This window comes from Pseudonaja textilis, chromosome Z (genome assembly GCF_049901715.1).
Source record: "Pseudonaja textilis isolate UNSWEBS1 chromosome Z, rPseTex1.2, whole genome shotgun sequence".
NCBI lineage: Eukaryota > Metazoa > Chordata > Lepidosauria > Squamata > Elapidae > Pseudonaja > Pseudonaja textilis.
The window spans coordinates 109,335,107-109,354,714 of NC_142008.1; the positions used below are offsets into that span (position 1 = coordinate 109,335,107).

The 19,608-nt window shown below is 39.7% G+C and overlaps 1 pseudogene across 3 annotated transcripts in view; it reads right to left on the bottom strand.

Annotated features, from left to right (window-relative positions):
• LOC113449564 (ribonuclease pseudogene) overlaps positions 1-19,608 on the bottom strand; it is a 52,732-nt pseudogene that overhangs the window by 5,321 nt on the left and 27,803 nt on the right. Inside the window, exon 1 of one of the 3 annotated variants that reach the window (XR_015740123.1) lies at positions 13,866-13,889. The exons of the other annotated variants lie outside the window; for them this stretch is intronic. The product of XR_015740123.1 is annotated as a ribonuclease pseudogene, transcript variant X5 (transcript). Of the gene's footprint in view, positions 1-13,865; positions 13,890-19,608 lie in introns of those variants that run through there. 3 annotated transcript variants of the gene reach the window in all.

Consider the following 19,608-nt stretch of genomic DNA (forward strand, 5'->3'; position numbering starts at 1 on the left):
AAAATATCTGCTGAACTATATACCATGGGGATAGGTGAGCCCAGTAAAAATACTTCATCTCACAGAGACACAGACAAAAATACACACAGATATACACATTCTAAATCATCCTTAGAATTTAACCCCTAAACCTTGTATTGTTAGAGCTTGTATCTTTAAGCAAAATGTATTTAGAATTAACTGCTTTCATTTGTCAAATAAGATAACAGTCCCACCATCTCTATGAAGGCAGGAAGCCTTAGTAAAGGAGTACAACAAAAAATATGAGAAAACGACTTCTTCCTGTGCATGCTGATATTCCTTATCTATCAATTGGCGTGCTTAAATCTAGGAAGCCCTCTCTTTCAACAGCTATCTAATAACTTTGACATCAACACACAATGAAAAGCCAAATAGGCTGCTGAATTCCCAGATACAGGTAGTTACATACCTACATAAAAGGTGCCAGGTTTTGACCTTCTTCACCAGTATTGGTCAACTCTGAACAAGATCCGTACCCAACATGGTATCTGCCAGGACTCATTGTTTAAGTAGGGTGTTGTCTCTACTCCTCAGCATGACTGTGGTGCTCCTCAGCAAAATATCCATCATATTGTGTCCGAATGCACACCAAGAGCTGACATCATCCCAATGTCTGATTATTTTTCAGCATAGACCACCCTGTCCTTTAATGGCAGGCTGGACCAGACATTAACATTTGAACCACTATAAGTCCATGTATTTGCCATACGCCAAATAAATAAATAACGGTCTCACTTGCACATAACCATAGCAAAAGGGTATTCTAGCTTCATATTATTTAGATTATTTATTCAGAACATGAGTAAAAGAAGCTTAGCTTATCCATAGTTGCACTGATGCAGAAGGAATACTCCCCACCATAGTTCAATACAGTCCAAAAGTATGTTCAAAGTGGCCAAATTCTGTCACTCAAAATCTTAGAGAAAAGTCACCAATGACAGTGATTTCAAACAAAATTGATACAGGTGGATCAGGGACCCTCCATGGGAATAGTAACATTCATGTTAGTTTTGTTTTTCTGTTGATTTGAGAAAGAATTTTGTACTGTTGAAGACCATTACAACATATTTTTACTTGAAGTCAAAAGAGTCATCAAACTATATGTACCAACAACAACTCCCCCCCCACAAAAAAAACCCAGATTACCCATAACAATAAGGAAACTTCAATCCAAAAAGAGATAACTCTGGGGAAAAAACAAATTTGGTCACGTTGCCAACTTTAAAAGCTGATACAAAAATTTATGCCACCAGATAAAGACTGAATGCACCAATTATTACATCAAACAAGAGAAAAACCTTCTACGCACCAATTCCACCCATGCTTTTTACAATTTTGTAAACAAACAAAAAGACTCAAGGTCCATCCCATCCCTGATAGGGCCTAATGGTAAAGACTGCAACGATGACACCATTAAAGCCAACATCTTTAACACATTCTTTGGCTCAGTATTTGTAAACAGCAATGGATCATGCCCAGTATTTCCTAGCCAAACCACAGAAAACTACAATGATCTAATACATATTCATTTTACAGAAGACATTGTTGAAAAAGCACTATGCAATCTAAAACCATCTCTGTCTATTGGACTGGACAGAACATGTGCCTACTTCTTTAAAAAGCTATCCATTGCCACAGCAGAACCTCTAAGCATAATCTTTGAAAAATCTTTTAGGACCAGCTCCTTACTTAACCTATGGTCACAAGCCACAGTCATTCCCATCTTCAAAAAGGGAGACCCCAGCCTAATTGAAAATTACAGAACAATCTCCTTATGCTGCGTCACCTGTAAAGTCATGGAATCAATTATTAACCAATCCATTATCCTCCTCTTTGAGACAAACAACCTACTCTCTAATAAACAATTTGGTTTCAGAAAAAAATTATCCTGTAATCTGCAACTCTTACACTGCAAAAACATATGGACTACACAACTCGACCAGGGCAAAACAATAGACACAATTTACATAGACTTCTGTTAAGCCTTTGATTCAGTGGTACATGACAAACTACTACTAAAACTAAAATTGTATCTCTGGACACCTGCATAACTGGATAGAAGCATTCCTGTCAAACAGACAACAAATGGTCACAATTGGGAGTGTCCTATCAAATTCTGTACCTATCAATAGTGGTGTCCCCTAAGGCAGTGATCTAGGACCAACTCTCTTCATACTCTACATAAATGATCTCTATGATCATATCAATAGCAACTGCGTTCTCTTCACTAATGATATAAAGCTGTTCAATACCACAGACAATACTGCTACCCTTCAAAAAGATCTTGACTATGTATCAGAATGGTCAAACAAATGGCAACTTCAAATCTCAACAAATAGATACTCTGTCTTACATATTGGCAAAAAAAATCAGAAAATAAAATACAAGCTGAATAGTCAAGACCTTGTTGATGATACAAGTTCTGTAAAGGACCTTGGAATACTCACTTCAAATGATCTAAGTGCTAGAGCCCACTGTAAACTACATAGCCAAAAAGGTATTAAGAGTTGTTAACTTAATGCTATGTAGCTTTTTCTCTGGTAATATCACACTACTAACTAGAGCATACAAAACATTTGCTAGACCAATACTCGAATACAGCTCATCAGTCTGGAACCCACATTACGTATCTGATATTAGCACAGTTGAGAAAGTCCAGAAATATTTCACAAGAAGAGTTCTCCACTCCTCTACTCGTTGTAGAATACCTTATGCCACCAGACTTGAAATTCTAGACCTAGAAAACCTTGAATTATGCCATCTTCAGACTGATCTAAGTATGGTATATAAAATCATACATTGCAATAACTTATCTGTCAATGAATACTTCAGCTTCAACCATAACAACACAAGAGCATACAATAAATACAAACTCAAGGTTAACCGCACCAAACTTGATTGCAGGAAATATAACTTCAGCAACAGAGTGGTCAGTGTCTGGAATATGCTACCTGACTTTGAGGTTTCTTCCCCAAACCCCCAAAACTTTAACCTTAGACTATCTACTATTGACCTCACCCCTTTCCTAAGAGGTGTGTAGGAGGCGTGTATAAGCGCATCAACGTGCCTACCATCCCTGTCCTATTGTTTCTTTTATTTTTCTTATATGTACCCATTTCATGTATTCATAACTATGTATATACTTGTACCTATTATCTTGTAAGTGATTGACAAATCAAAATAAATAAATAAGTAAGTAAGTAAGTAAGTAAGTAAGTAAGCTAGTAAATAAATAAATAAATAAATAAATAAATAAATAAATAAATAAATAAATAAATAAATAAATAAATAAATAACACAAAGCAGAGGCTAAAACATATGAAGAATGGTTGCAGGAACTGGGTATGTCTAGTTAGTACAAAGAAGGACTAAGAGTGCATGATAGCAATGTTCCAATAGCTCAGGGGCTGCCACAAGAAGAGAGAATCAAGCTATTCTCCAAAGCACCTGAAGGCAGGACAAGAAGCAATGGGTGGAAAGTAATCAAGGAAAGAAGCAACCTAGAACTAAGGAGAAATTTCCTGGAAGTTAGAACAATTAATCAGTAGAACTACTTGCTTCCAGAAATTGTGCATGAACCAACAATGGAAGTTTTAAAGAAGAGATTGGACAACTATTTTCTGAAATGGTATAGAGTTTCCTGCCAGAGCAGGAAATTGAGCTAGAAGACTTCCAAGATCCCTTTCAACTCTTCTCTTCTCTTCTCTTCTCTTCTCTTCTCTTCTCTTCTCTTCTCTTCTCTTCTCTTCTCTTCTCTTCTCTCCTATTCTATACATAACATAACATACATATATATGCACAATTCATATTGCATTTTTTAAAATAGCATTTGAAAGTAAAATATTAATTTCATTCCCAAAGAAGAAAGGAATACAATGGTACAATATTTATTTACTTTTTTTACAATACTATGGACTGAAATGTCATGACTATGCAAATCCCTATAATTTGGTCTATAAACAATCAATTAAAACTACACTCTTATAATGGAATCATATTGTCTGATCTTCTCCAGTGATAAGGAGTTATTCTGAAAGTGGAGAGGTGATCAATTTCAATTAGCCAAAGCTAAAATCTTGCATACAAATGTCCTTTCAACATCCAAGATGGCTTGCCCATTAATCTACATCAGGGCTGTCAAACTCCCAGCCCACAGGACAGATGCATCATGTGCTGGCCATGTCCACACCCAGTTTAGTGAAAGGGGAAAATGTCCTGATACGTCACATGATGCTACTGTGATGTGAGTTTGACACCCCTGCCCCACATCCAACACCCTACTTGTTGCAACTGTTTGAGCAAATGGCAGATATATGGGTGTGAATTAGACCTGCCACCCATCCCTATAAAGCAGAAGCCTGAGAGCCTTTCTGAGTTACTGCAAAGTAAACTTTTAACCTACCAGAACAAGAATATTATTCATCTTTACAGCTGTGCAGGATTTGGATTCAAAAGAGAAATAATGGTTGAATGGTAGCCATGTAGCTTCCATCAGCACCTCCTTAGCTTCAATGTAATAAATTGTTGACAAGCATAGCATGGCTGCCCCTATATACTACAAACCCTCTTCTCCTTTAGAATCTGGATAACTGCACTGGATAACTGTAAGGAGTAAATGTATACGTTATCAGCAATGTGTAAAAAGCTGGCATTGTATAGAATGCCTAGGAAATCTATAGAATGTGTGGCTACGTATGAAATCTCTGTTATTTTAATATGTTATATACTTTTCCTAGACATCATATATAATACTTAGACTTTATGCAGAATGACAAAAACTATTTAGGCAAAGTATGGCAAGAGAGTCATGAAAAGAGGTTAGAGTTATGAGTTAGGCTAACCTTTTATTGAAAAGACAGATATGAAAATGAAAGACAAAGGGCAAAATAAATTACAGGACTTCCTTATTGAAAAAAAAAGAGAAAAAGACTAGCATTGATCTACTTTTTGCAACAAGGAAGGCTAGAATGGCATTTTAGCATTTTATCCTTTGTTGGTTTGCCTTTTGGCATTGCATAAAAAGCCTAGGATGTTAAGCATTTCACACTTTGATGTCCCATTTTTGGCATTGTATAGATTTCCTAGGCATTCTGTGAAATACTTAATTTCAAACATTGACAGTAACATACATATTATATTGAATTCATTTCATTTTTATTTATTTTGTCCTGGCCCAGTTTGGTGTGTCAGCCAGAGGCCAAGTATGATCTGCATTCTTTTCATAAAGTTTGACCCATTTATTTTCTTTAATTCCTGGATTTTTAAACTGAAATAAAGTCATATAAGAAATGATGTCTGCTGTTTGAAGAAATAACAAGTCTTTGGCAATGAACCTGTCAAGAAACATAAATTATGGAAACACATATCACCTAATATGTGTCAACTGCAAAATAGAAGCCATTATTTATCTTCTAGTTTCTTCTGGGTAAATAGCCATAGCCTACTTTACCTCAGCTAATGTTGTAATTTTCTTCTGTTTGAACACAGAAACCACAATATCTTTCATTAAGACACACAGGTGGAAGGGGAAGTTCTCTCGAGATATGTTAAAAGAAGGGCCCCTAAGTTGCAAAAGTTGCAATATGATGTAGCGGATCAAGCAGTCAATCAAGATCGGATACATCTAGAATCCTAAAGAGCCTTAGAGGGGGGGAAATGGGAAAAGAGGGGTAGGATCCTTTTTCTCATTTTGTTTTCTTTTTCGTGATTGTTTTTAGCATTATATTTCCCAGGAGTTTCACATCGTATGACCTTCTCCACCTCTCTATGGTCACATGATCAGAATTCAGACACTTGGAACCTGACACATGTTTATGACAGTTGTCAGCGTCCTGGGGTCATGTGATCATGTATTGTAATCTTCTGACAAACAAAGTCAATGGGGGAACCCAGATCCTCATAACAGCCTTGTTACTAACTACAGTGATTCACTTAACGACTGGGACAAGGAAAGTCATAAAATGGGGCAAAACTCTCACTTAGCAACATAGAATTTGGGCTCAATTGTGGTCATAAGTTGAGGACTACCTGTGCATTTTGCTGCTCATATGACAAAAAATAACAAATCTAGGTAACATGACAGAATACACAAAATTTAAATCTCTTATACTTTATCAGTTCCTCTCTGATCATATTAACTCCTTTAGTAAGTTGTCTTTATATTCTGAAGCCCCAGTGCCCATTTCAGCCCCCACCGCTTTCCTACTTTTTTTGAAACAAACATTGTCTAAATTTAAAAGAAAAAGCAAATGCCAATCAAGATTGGATACATCTAAAAACCTAAAGAGCCTTAGAGTGGGGGATATAGGAAAAGAGGGGTAAGATCCTTTTTGTCACTTTGTTTTCTTTTTCATGGTTGTTTTTAGCATTATATTTCCCTGGAGTTTCACATCTCCAGTTAGAAACAAAACAAAAATTTCTAAAACATTGGACAATTTTTGGCCCACTAGTATCCAACAGGGTCTAAGTAACAAACAAGTGTCACGGCATGACAATTCACATTTCCTGAATTTTATCATTACCACGTTAGGGATTTAGGAACCTGCCTATGACATCTTTCTTAAACCTTTCTTAAACCTTTAAAACCTTTAAAACCTTTAAAATATAAAATAACATTTTAAAATAAGGTCCATATGTCTGGTGTAAGATTATTTCAGTTGTTCTTACCTGATGTTATTGCAAAAGCCTATCTAAGTACACAACCGTATACTTGTGTAAGAATACGGTTGCCTTATCTCCTGTAAAAGTCCATTTCAAAGCTGCTTCTTCACCATCTCCCAGAAATATGCCGAAAGAAATCAACAGTCAAAGTTACAGCAGTTGAAGATTTGGGACATCACCATTTCTGAGGAGACCCTTAAAATTAGCAGAAAATTGGGGAATATTCCTCAATATTCCTCACTGTAGGAGATTCATCACCGGAAGCTTTCAAGAAGAGACTGAACTGCCATTTGTCAAAAATGGTGTAGGGTCTCCTCCTTCGGGGTGGAATGGGGGGGTTGGACTAGATGACCTACAAGGTCCCTTCCAACTCTGTTAATCTGTATTGCCCACATTTGGCATTCCTGGGTACTTCATTGAAGAACTGGTTTTATTTCATTGTTCAAAGTTAATGCATTGGGGTGTCCTACACCAGTTTCTTGTATACACAACCTGGCTAACTAGAGCGATGGAATAATTTCTCAGGAACAGTGGATAAACATAGGAGAAATATGTTCAGTTTTCTCAGAAGTTAACCATTTTGTATAAAAAGCTTGATTTCTATTCTCTCGACTCAGTCACCCAAAGAACAAAAGAAAAGTGAGCCACATGCGGTCACAAAGATACATATAATATTCAGGTAGTCCTTGAGTTACAACCACAATTTATGTTGCTAAGTAAGAAATTTGTTACGTGAGTTTCATCTCATTTAACAACCTTTCTTGCTACTTTTTTCAAGCAAATCACTGCAAATTAGTAACATGGTTCCTAAGTGGATCTGGCTTTCCCCATTGATGTTGCTTGTCATAAGGTCACAAAAGGGGATCACAAGGCCCTGCACTGCAACCGTCATATTCATATACAAGTCAGTTGTCAAACATCCAAGTGCAAATTTTATGACCACCAGGATGCTGCAATAGTGTGAAAAATGATCGTAGGTCCCTTTTTTCGGGGCTTTTGTAACTTTGAACAGACATTAAATGAACTGTTGTAAGCTGAGGACTACCTGTAATCATACATACAATATATACGTACATATTTTAATCTTTCTCCACTTATCTCATCTACATCTTGGCCAGTGGTGGGATTCAAAACATTTTACTACCAGTTCTGTGGGCGTGGCAGGGGAAGGATTCTATAAAATCTCCATTCCCTCCCCACTCCAATAACCTGCTTTCCAGCTCTGTTCTCCTCTGTAGGGCAACAAAAGAACAGCCAGCTGATCAGCTGGGACTTGGGAGGCAGAGAATAGATGGGGGATGGTCCAGAGGTGGTATTTGCCAGTTCTCCGAATGAGTCAAAATTTCCACTACTGGTTCTCCAAAATTAGTCAGAATCTGCTGAATACCACCTCTGATCTTGGCCTTATCTTTTCCCAAAGTTCTCACAGCAGGCAAGACGTCTTGGTCATCTGTTTTTGTTTTGGACATTACATTTGGACAACACATATTTCAAATCTGCTTTCAACAAACCACGGTTATTTCCTTACAAATATTCCTTCCAACATGCATAGCTAAATGTCCATGGAGATTCTCAGTCATCCAGGTTGTGGTTGTCCCAAAGGTGCTTTTTCAAGAGGCAACTGGACTTTCTGGTTTTCATTTGAAGACCTTTCGTTTCTCATCCAAGAAAAATTGAAAACCCACCAAAAACCTTAAACTACAAAAAGAATGGAAGAAGCTTCTTGGATGAGAAGCAAATGTCTTCAAGGAAAAACAAAGTCCAGCTGCCTTTTGAAAAAAGCATCTTTGAATATTCCTTCCAATGTTCCTTCTCTTTAGTTTCATACCAAATCCTTTCATCACTTGAATCTTTAATCCTATTTTCTCTCCTGGAAGCTACTTGCACCTGCTTTCTAAACAATATTTTCTATCAAAATGGCTCTGCATTTTGTGTCTCATTTATCAGTGACCCCAACTTCCTCCCTTTGACCCTGTACTGGCATATCTTTCCTCCCATATATATACACATTACACATAATCTTGCCTTCAACCTTTTCAGTGATCTTTTGTAAAGGAAAAACATCTTTTTCTCAAAAAAATTACCTATGTTAAAAATGTACCTTTAGTCCTTGACTTAGAACAGTACATTTAGTGACCGTGCGGGAAAAAAAGTGATTCATGAGCATTTTTCATGCTTATGACCTTGGCCACCTTTCCGTGGTCACATGATCAAAATTCAGACACTTGACACCTGACTCATATTTATGAGAGTTGTCAGTGTCCTGGGGTCATGAGATTACGTATTGTAATCTTCTGACAAGCAAAGTCAATGGGAGAACCCAGATCCATATCACAACCTTGTTACTAACTACAGTGATTCACTTAACAACTGGACAAGGGAAGTCATAAAATGAGGCAAAACTCAAATATCTCACTTAGCAACATAAAATTTGGGCTCAATTGTGGTTGTAAGTTGAGAAATACCTGTATATTTAAACAGATAGCAGATAATCAGAGTTGGAAGGGACCTTGTAAGTAATCTAGTCCAACTCCCCGCCCAAGCGGGAGACCCTACACCATTTCTGACAAATGACAGTCCAATCTCTTCTTGAAAGTCTCAAGTAATGGCACTCCCACAACTTCCGAGGGCAAGCTGTTCCATTGGTAGATTGTTCTCACTGTCAGAAAGTTTCTCCTTATTTCCAGGTTAAATCTTTCCTTGTTCAGTTTCCATCCATTATTCCTTGTCTGGCCTACAGGTGCTTTAGAAAATAGCTTGACCTCTTCCTCCCTGTGGCAGCCCCTCAAATATTGGAAAACCGCTATCATGTCTCCCCTGGTCCATCTCTTTACTAGACTAGCCAAGCCCAGTTCCTGCAACCGTTTATTGTATGTTTTAGCCTCCAGTCCTCTAATCATCCTGGTTGCTCTTCTCTGTACTTTTTCTAGAGTCTCAACAACTTTTTTATAACATGGTGACCAAAACTGGATGGAGTACTGTAGGTGTGGTCTTACTAAGGCTTTACAGAGTGGTATTAGTACCTCCCTTGATCTTGATTGTATCCCTCTGTTAATGCAACTTAGGATTTCATTAGCTTTTTTGGCGGCAGCTGCACATTGCTGGCTCATATTTAGCTGGTTGTCCACTAAGACTCCAAGATCCCTCTCACAGTTACTGCTATTGAGCCTGGTTTCACCCAGTCTATATGTGTACTTTTGGTTTTTCTTGCCTAAGTGTAGGACTTTACTTTACTATTTTGTTATCTATATTACAAAAAAATAACAAATCTAGGTAACATTTGACATATAAATGACAGAATACACAAAATTTAAATCTCCTATATTTTATCAGTTCCTCTCTGATCATATGAGCTCCTTTAGTAACTTGTCTTTATATTCTGAAGCCCCAGTATTCATTTCAGCCCCCCCCCTTTTTTTTCCCCTTCTTTCTTTGAAACAAGAATTGTCTAAATTTAAAAGAAAAAGCAATTGTCTTCATTTGTTTTCTCTTCTGAGATAGAAACATGATCAGGAAGAGTGAAGTGTACTGAGGCCTTTCCAAGATCACAAAGAATGCACAAAGAACATCTCTTGAACTAGACCTTGAGTGATTTATGCATGTGTAACAATGTGCTACTCCTAAAGCAGTGATGAAATGCTACAGGTTCAGCCAAACAGGTAGCAAAAAAAGCACTGATGATCAGCTGAAAGGAGAAAGAAGGGAAAAGCATAGGATCGGCTCTCCCTGCACTGTTCCCTTCTTTATCCTCTCAGCTGATTAGTGTGGCAGAGCCTCAGCTGGTGTTTGGAAAGCTGCACACTTCTTAGGTGCACACGCACGCACACATAAGTAGGGAGACCGGTAGAATCCCACCATTGTCCTAAAGTTAATTATTTCTACACTAAAATTTCTCAAATGCATTCCCTAAGTACTATATAGCAGCTTCCACAGTACCCTGTAAAAAGAGATGCCATCCTCCCTATTTTTTATCTTAATTCTCCACATGATTCTAGAATAGCATTCTGACCATTAGGATATCAGGTTAAGCAGAGTTCTTACACAAGGCCTAAAATAAGAGCTTCAAATTATCATAATTTGGACACAGTTTGCAATATCCTATCTCTCTTGGAACTAGGAATGGTAGAAGGAAAGAGGAGAGGAGAAGGACCAGGAATAAGATAAGCAGCAGCCTCAGATAATAGTAGTGTTGATATAGCCAGCCATGAAAGGCCAGGCTGAGGATGGATCATCCTGGAGAAAGTCTATCTCTGTGGTTGCTAAGAGTCAGCACTGACTTGGTGACACATAATCAATCAATCAATCAACCAATCAATATTTGCTCTGGCTATCCATAGTTGGTTTTCAGTTAAATTAAATTCAATTAAACCCATCCATAGTGGTTTTCAATTAAATTTCAAACATATTTGAATTTCTTCAGCTGCCTTTTTTCTCTCAATCTAACAGGATAACAAAGTTGGAAGGGACCCTGGAGGTTTTCTAGTCCAACCTCCTGCTCAAGCGGAAAACCCCTGTTCCATTTCAGGAAGATGGTTATCCAATATCTTTTTTAAAACTTTCAGTATTGGAGCTTCCACAACTTCTAGAGCAGGGGTCCCCAAACTTGGCAACTTTAAGACTTGTGGATTTCAACTCCCATAATTCCTGGCTGAGGAATTCTTGGAGTTGAAGTCCACAAGTCTTAAAGTTGCCAAGTTTGGAGTCTTCTGTTCTAGAGAGAAGTTGTTCCATGGATTAATTGTTCTAACCGTAAGGACATTTCTCCTTAGTTCTAGGTTCTCTCTTGGTTCTCTCCTTCATCCTTTCTCGTTCACAACTGACTTTGCTTCATAGTTCCATCAAGCAACATGTTTCTTAGCTCCCATTGATATAACTACATACCCTTTTAGAACAGAAATCTTCCCACATTTTTTCAAATGGCCCTTTTCCTTATATTCATTTTCCATTCCTTCTATCGGAGTAAGGAGGAATTTCCTGACAGTTAGAACAATTCATCAGTGGAACAACTTGCCTCCAGAAGTTTTGAATGCTCCAGCACTGGAAGTTTCTAAGAAGAGATTGGACATCCATTTGTCTGAAATGGTATATACTATGGGGTCTCCTGTCTGAGAAGTGGGTTGGACTAGAATGCTTCCAAGGTTCCTTCCAACTCTGTTATTCTGTTATTAATCTAAGCTTTGAATATTTTTCTACAGGATTTATACTTTCGCCTTGGCAGTCCTTACTATTTTCGTTCTATTTTTTATTCTTTTCTTTATCTCCTATGTCAATATCCCCTTTTAATATTACATTGAGGGTATCATCACTCTTGTGACACCTTTGTAGCACCTGCAAGTATTTGCTCACATTAATTCTACCTCTTTCTGCAATCAACGTTATTTCTTCATTGTGGTTTTAGGGCCCCACAGCTACAGTTGAAACCTAACTACCCTGGTTTCACAAGATGCCTGTATACCATATTTGGTATAGGAATATTTCCTCTTTTCCCCTCTTTAATCCCACCCCCAATTCAACAGAGCTCTATATAATCATTTCAATGGCACCCTGTAAAAAGCGAGGCTATTCCTGAAGAAAGTGGTAACTATCACTCAAGACAGGATTACAACTGGTAAGTTAAAGATTAACTTTTAAACTCAAGCATCCCCAACCTGTATCTATGCCTGTAACTACTTATTTATTCTCTCAGGAAACTGAAATTAATTTCATCACAGATAAATTACAGGTAGTCCTCGACCTACGTTCCCAATTGAGTCCAAACTTTATGTTGTTAAGTGAGACATTTAAGTGAGTTTTACCCCATGTTACAACCTTTCTTGCCATAGTTGTTAAGTGAATCATTACAGTTGTTAGTAAAACTGTTGTTAAGTGAATCTGGCTTCCCCACTGAAGGTCGCAAATGGGGACCACATGACCCCAGGTCACGGCAACTGTCATAAATATGAGTCAGTTGCCAAGCGTCTGAATTTTGATCATGTGACCATGGGGATGTTGCAATGGTTATAAACATGAAAAATGGTCATGTCCCTTTTTTCAGTGCATCGTAACTTTGAACAGTCACTAAACGAACTGTTGTAAATCAAGGACTACCTACACTCTATTTTAATTCCACTAGATGACCACTAGATGTCAGCAGAAAGGTGTAGAATCTCTCTTTGAAGTAGTTATCCAGATTTTTACACCCAGATGTGGTAACTTTAAACATGGAAAATCCAAACACAAACATAAGTGAAAAGACATCAAAATGTATTTTTAAAAAATGGGTGAAAGTATCTCCCAGTTGTATGCAGCACTTTCTCTATGCAAGATGGCATCACTGAAAGCAATTTTTTTTCTCACTTTTGTATGCTTCCTTTTTTCTACCCAGTGATATGTACATATTATCTAAATCATTTTTTAATGCTTCCTGAAACTCTTGCTCCAAATCGATGTTGATTTGGATCAAGTTGATATTTGGGAGGACGATTACAAAAAAATTCTCAAACCTATTATCTAGGCTGGAAATTGTGAACTTGACTTCCTTGATATGTCTACATGGTTTTATAATGGCCTTAACTGTGTCCCCTTTTTTTACTTTATAAGTTTACAGAGAGAAATTAAGGGATATTGATTATTCAGTATGAAATCTTTCTGATATTTTGATCTTTTACATATTCCACATTGTTGTAAGCGGACTAGAATTGAAAATTTCATGAGCATGCCCTAAAATTTCACAAGTAAATGGAGCTGCTCCCCCAGTGGTGTGATTCAAAAAATGTTACTACCAGTTCTGTGGGTGTGACTTGGTGGGCATGCCATGGATTGGTGGGTGTGACTTGGTAGGCATGGCTTGGTGGCGTGGCAGGGGAAGGATACTGCAAAATCCCCATTCCCTCCTCACCCCATAACCTGCTTTCCAGCTCTGTTCTCCTGTGCAAGGCAACAAAAGAAGACACAGCCAAACAGCTGGGACTCAGGAGGCAGAGAATAGATGGGGACGTAGCCAGTCAGAGGTGGTATTTGCTGGTTCTCCGAACTACTCAAAATTTCTGCTACCGGTTCTCCAGAACCGGTCAGTACCTGAGGAATACCACCTCTGGGCTCCCCAAATAAGGCAATAACAATTCATTTGCATTTTGTTGCCCCCTTCCCAAAAAGTTATAAATTCCCCAGAAATTGAACTCCATTTATTGAGCATTTACTCTTACCTGTGGTGTTCTTGGTGCTGTCTGACCTTAGTTGTTTGGTTGCAGTCAATGTAGAGTTTGCTTCCTGTTTATATACATGGTAGCTTTCCCTGCAAGTTTTGGTGGGGTTTCTCCATACTTGGAAACCACACCCCTACTAGCCAAGGAGGAAAACACCCAATTCCTCCCCACCCATCACTGGCAGGTGAGCTATTGTATATAAACAGGGAACAAGCCCCACACTCCCTTGTGCTGATGGTGTAACCTAGTTGGGTAATGAAACATTTGCATGCACACAGCCAAACTTAGGAAGCACCCAGAATTCAACAGTTCAGCCCTGAGCTGCAGATATTTTTTTTCTACTTTTCCTTACTTTTATGTAAAAGAACAGCAAAATAACATGAGGATTATCCAATGTAAGCTTAACAGAGTGGTTCCTTTACATGAGGAATAGTTTACACTGAAAAAAATATATAACAATGTGTCTTAATGCCTCATTGAAACGTATAGTACCTTGAAACAGGTAGATCTACCCTCATTTTTATGCTTGCAGTTTCTTAGTTCTCCTTTTCTTCCTCTTACTTTCTTCCTCTTCCCCTTCCTTTTCTTATCTTCCCTCTGGGCCATTTCTACAGATCCAGATATCCCATCATGACCATCTTCAGATTGCTCCTCCAGCTGGTTGTTCTTCTTGGGGCTCTGCTGGTGCACTCCGGAGAAGCCGCAACTTTCCGAAGTTTTGCTAACAGCCACATTGATTTTCCCAAAACCAGAGCCAATAATCCAAATGCTTACTGTAACTTGATGATGCAGAGAAGGGGGCTGAGTCGAGGAAGATGCAAACCCAGCAACACTTTTATCCATGCCTCTAACAACAATATCATAGCAGTTTGCCGAGGTGCCGGAACTCGCCATCAAAGGAATTTGTTCAACAGCAGGAATAGTTTCTCAGTGACCCACTGTAGAAGCACAGGAAGATACCCAAATTGCAATTATAGGGGACGTTCTATGAACCGGAGGGTCCGCCTGGGCTGTGTCCGCAGGTTGCCTGTTCACTTTGCGCGGCTTATATAACAGGTAGTGTATAACATGCCACCTGCAGAAGTCCAAGGATATGATGGTCACAGCATCTGAGTGCTTCCTTGCTACTGCTCTTTCTGCAATGAACCTCTTAGTGCATTTCCACCACAGCTTAGCAATAGTTCCTTTTTTCCCTCCCCCAGCAAAGTCAACTATCAAATATCATAGGGTCAAGTTGAGGAACTAGAGATCCCCATCTCAAATATTTCTTCTCCTTCTTCTCTCCTGGGCTTTCCAGATGAATTTGTTCACATGATTAAAAAATTTTCCCCACTAGGATATGAGCTGGATTGTTGTCTGTTTTTCGCAAGTCATTTCAGTCTACCCTTAGCATTTCCCTTGCAAAAAAAAAAAATCATGGTCTGGAAGTGGCTTGGAGATCTGTTAATAGTGAAGAGACAATTATTGCATCAGGGACATGAACTTGTGAATCAGCCCCACTTTCCTGTAAACCAATACAGAAAAGTGTGTGTGTGGGGGAAATCAGGCGTGCATTCAGACCTTCCATTAGGGCTGTGTGACCGCTCAAGTTTAGAGGGGAAATGGTTTTCCCTCTAAATCTTAGTAGGACCTTCAAACAAAGGCATGTTTTCCTAGGATCACTTTGTAGATGCTGAGTCCTGGAATCTGCTTCCAGAAATGCAAATAAATGCTTCATGAGCACTCCTGGGTGGTCTGAAAACATCTTCTCCCGCTGCCACAACTATCATCACATAGTTTTGCATTTCCTTCCTCTCACTAGCTCTGAGAGTTGATAGGATTAAAAATGCTCCATTCTTGGGGAACTACAATCCTTCTAAAGCATTCCATAGCATGTGGAGTCCGTGGTCTAATCCAATCTGCTGAAGACCTGGAGATGACAGTGTGCATAAAAAAAACATTGCAACTATCTTTGGATAAAGATTGCCAGCTTTTATTAAGTTCATCTCATGTGTGGCATACTTGCCAAAAGATTATTTGGGAGGTGGGGTGTCTACTGTGTTCTGTACTTCAATGTAATATCTTCTTACAATAATTATTGTGTCTCATCCAATTAACCAAAGATTGCTGTGGTGTACAATGCAAATATTAAGATTGTTATTATTTTCTGCATGCCACTTGTCCCTACCCTAAAGAGGCTGCTAGAGCTTAAACTACGCCTGCTGATTTCTCTGAATAAACTAGATGACTGCAAATTGCAAATAATAAGAGTATTTTGTTATCTTTCTAAAATGTGTACTTTCTAACGCGACTGATTTTGAACTAAGTAATTATTTTCTGTTACAAGTTTTGAGAAAAATGCTGCTTTGCTTCACAGACAATACCACTCCCTTTCAGGGCGTTTCCAATTACAGGCAGACTACAAAAATCTTGGCTATGATTCGTAGGGGGGACCTTAAAAATTACCAGTCAGTCAACAACTAATGTGTGTGTGTGGGGTGGGGTTGTCATTAAATTGACTGCAGAAGAAGAATCACCTTAATTTATTTTAATTGAAAATGGTGAGGAAATTAAATTTCACATCTGCTTCATCTTCACCCAATACTCTTTGAGGCAAAACTGTCCAGCGGGCCACCAAAAAGACAAAATGCTTGGAAAAACACATGCTTTCTCTATTCCATAATATAAGATTCTAATGAACCAACATAACCCTCAATTCTGAACCACCACTTGCAGTGTGAAAATAGTAAGGAAATGATTGGATGGTTTTCAATATTGTTACAGTGCAAACCTTCAGCCCCTTCAGTTGCCCAAACAATGGGCGTGTATAAGCCGTGGACAAACTGGCTCATTGGCAGACAGAGATAATAGTTGCTCCTCTATAGTTCTTCATTTATAAGAAAGGGTGATGACACATAATAAAAAAGGCAACAAAGGTATCATACGGTAGACAATGGGGGGAGCCCAGCAAGATCCCAGGCTGTGAGAAGAGGCCTAGAAAGGTCCCAGGCGGGCGGGGGGAGCGCAGCAAGGTCCCAGGCAATGAGGAGAGGCCCAGAAAGGTCCAGGGAAGCAGGAGGAGGTCCGGAAAGGTCCCAGGCGGTGGGGGGAGCCCAGTAAGGTCCTAGGCAGTAGGGGTGGGTAGCAAGGTCCCAGACAGCGAGGAGAGGCCCAGAAAGGTCCAAGGCAGTGGGGGGCACAGCAAGGTCCCGGGCAGCGAGGAGAGGCCCAGAAAGGTCCAAGGCAGTGGGGGAGCCCAGCAAGGTCCAGGGCAGTGCGGAGAGGCCCAGAAAGATCCAAGGCAGTGGGGGCAGCAAGGTCCCAGACAGCGAGGAGAGGCCCATGAAGGTCCAGGGCAGCGGGGGGCAGTCCAGAAACATTTCAGGTGGTGGGGGGAGCCCAGCAAGGTCCTAGGCAGTGGGGAGGCAGCAAGGTCCCAGGCAGTGAGGAGAGGCTCAGAAAGGTCCCAGGCACTGGAGCGCAGCAAGGTCCCAGGCAGTGAGGAGAGGCCCAGAAACGTCCAGGGCAGCGGGGGGAGGTCCAGAAAGGTTCCCGGCGGTGGGGGGAGCCCACCAAGGTCCAGGGCAGCGAGGAGAGGCCCGGAAAGGTCCCAGGCAGTCGGGGGGGCAGCAAGGTCCCAGGCAGAGAGGAGAGGCCCAGAAAGGTCCAAGGCCATGGGGGGAGGTCCAAAAAGGTCCCAGACAATAAGGAGAGGCCCAGAAAGGTCACAGGCATGGGGGGAGGTCTGGAAAGGCCCTGGGAGTTGAGCAAGGGCCTAGCTCAACTCATAGGCTTACCAGTGAGCAGGCAGATCAGGGCTGCTCAGGCGGGGCACAGGCACCATGTGGGGAAGTCAGTTAGAAAGTCAAGCCACGAGGACCTAGAGTGCCACATAGGAAGGGAGGAGTGACTAGATGGGGCAAGCAGTGAGTGGGCAAGCGGCATGAGCGAGTGAGCATTGGGTGGGCAGGGCAATTGAGTGACCAGCAACCAGATGATCGGTTTGGAGGTATGGCAAGCCAGAAGTTACTACCGATTAAGAGACCCATGCCAAATCAACGTTACCGGTTCTCCCGAACCAGTGCATACTGATTGAATACTACCTTTGCATTCAGCAAAAAGGCCATTATATAGTATGATTGTGAATAATAAGAAAAATAAATAAATTTAGCTTTCTTTTATTAAAAGGAAACAGTGCCAACATTGGAGAGTGGGGAGAAATGGGACCTTCAACATATACTTTACAAATAATAAGAAATCTATTGCTTTACTTTTCAGAAACTTCAGTGACAAAATGACACAGTGAAGCTGGTACTGAGAGACATGGAGAGGCACATCATACAGCAGATTGCTCATAAAGTTTGTGGTGTGTTGGAAAAGAATTGATATAATAAGTGGGGAGATCAAGCAAAAGCATCAGAAGGGAAAGAGAACAAGCTGGAATTTTTCAAGATGGGAAAACAACAATGGGGTTTTAAAGAGATTTCCCATCATCAAATTATATGTATGTATACAGAGGTGGGCTACTGCAGGTTCGGACAGGTTCACCCAAACCCCTTGTTCTGATTCCACATGGTTTAGAGAGCTGGCAAATTGGACTACTGGCTGGCCGCCCCCCTTTTTGGCGGCTTTTTTTCAGCCATTTTCAGGCTGATTTTGCCTGGAAAATGGGCCTGAAAATGGCCCCAAAACTGGCCTAAAACCAGCCTCCCAAAAACTCAATCTATTTTCCAAGGTGTTTTCAGTCCGTTTTTTGTGCAGTTTTCAGGCCGATTTAATTGTACTTATTTCTGCAATCAACATTATTTCTTCATTGTGGTTTTAGGGCCACACAGCTACAGTTGAAACTAACTGTCCCAATTTCACAAGATACCTGTATACCATATTTGGTATAGGATTATTTCCTTTTTTCCCCTATTTAATGCCACCCCAATTCAACAGAGCTCTATATAATCATTTCAGGGACACCCCATAAATCAGAAGCTATTCCTGAAGGTAACTATCACTCAAGACAGGATTACAACCGGGTAAGTTAATGATTAACTTTTAAACTCAAGCGTCCCCAGCCTGTAACTTATGGTTGTAACTATTTATTTATTATCTCAGGAAACTGAAATTAATTTCACCACTGATAAATTATAGGTAAGCCTCGATCTATGTCCCCAATTGAGCCTAAACTTTATGTTGTTAAGTGAGACATTTAAGTGAGATTTTCCCATTTTACAACCTTTCTTGCCATAGTTGTTAAATGAATCATTACAGTTGTTACATTAGTAACATGGTTGTTAAGTAAATCTGGCTTCTCCATTGGCTTTGCTTCCCCATTGACAGTCACAAATGGGGACCATATGACACTGCAACCATCATAAATATGAGTCAGTTTTCTACTTTTCTTTACCTTTATGTAAAAGAATAGCAAAATAAGACTAGGATTATCCAGTATAAGTTTAACAGAGTGGTTCCTTTACATGAGGAATAGTTTACATTGAAAAAAATGTAACAATGTCTTTTAATGCCTCATTGAAGCATATAGTTCCTTGAAATGGAACTCTCATTTTTATGCTTGTAGTTTCTTAGTTCTTCTTTTCTTCCTCTTTTGTTCTTCCTTTTCCCCTTTCTTTTCTTATCTTCCCTCTGGTCCATTTCTGCAGATCCAGATTTCCCATAATGATCATCTTCAGATTGCTCCTTCAACTGGTTGTTCTTCTTGGGGCTCTGCTGGTGCATCCCGGAGAAGCCTCAACTTACCAAACTTTTGCTAACA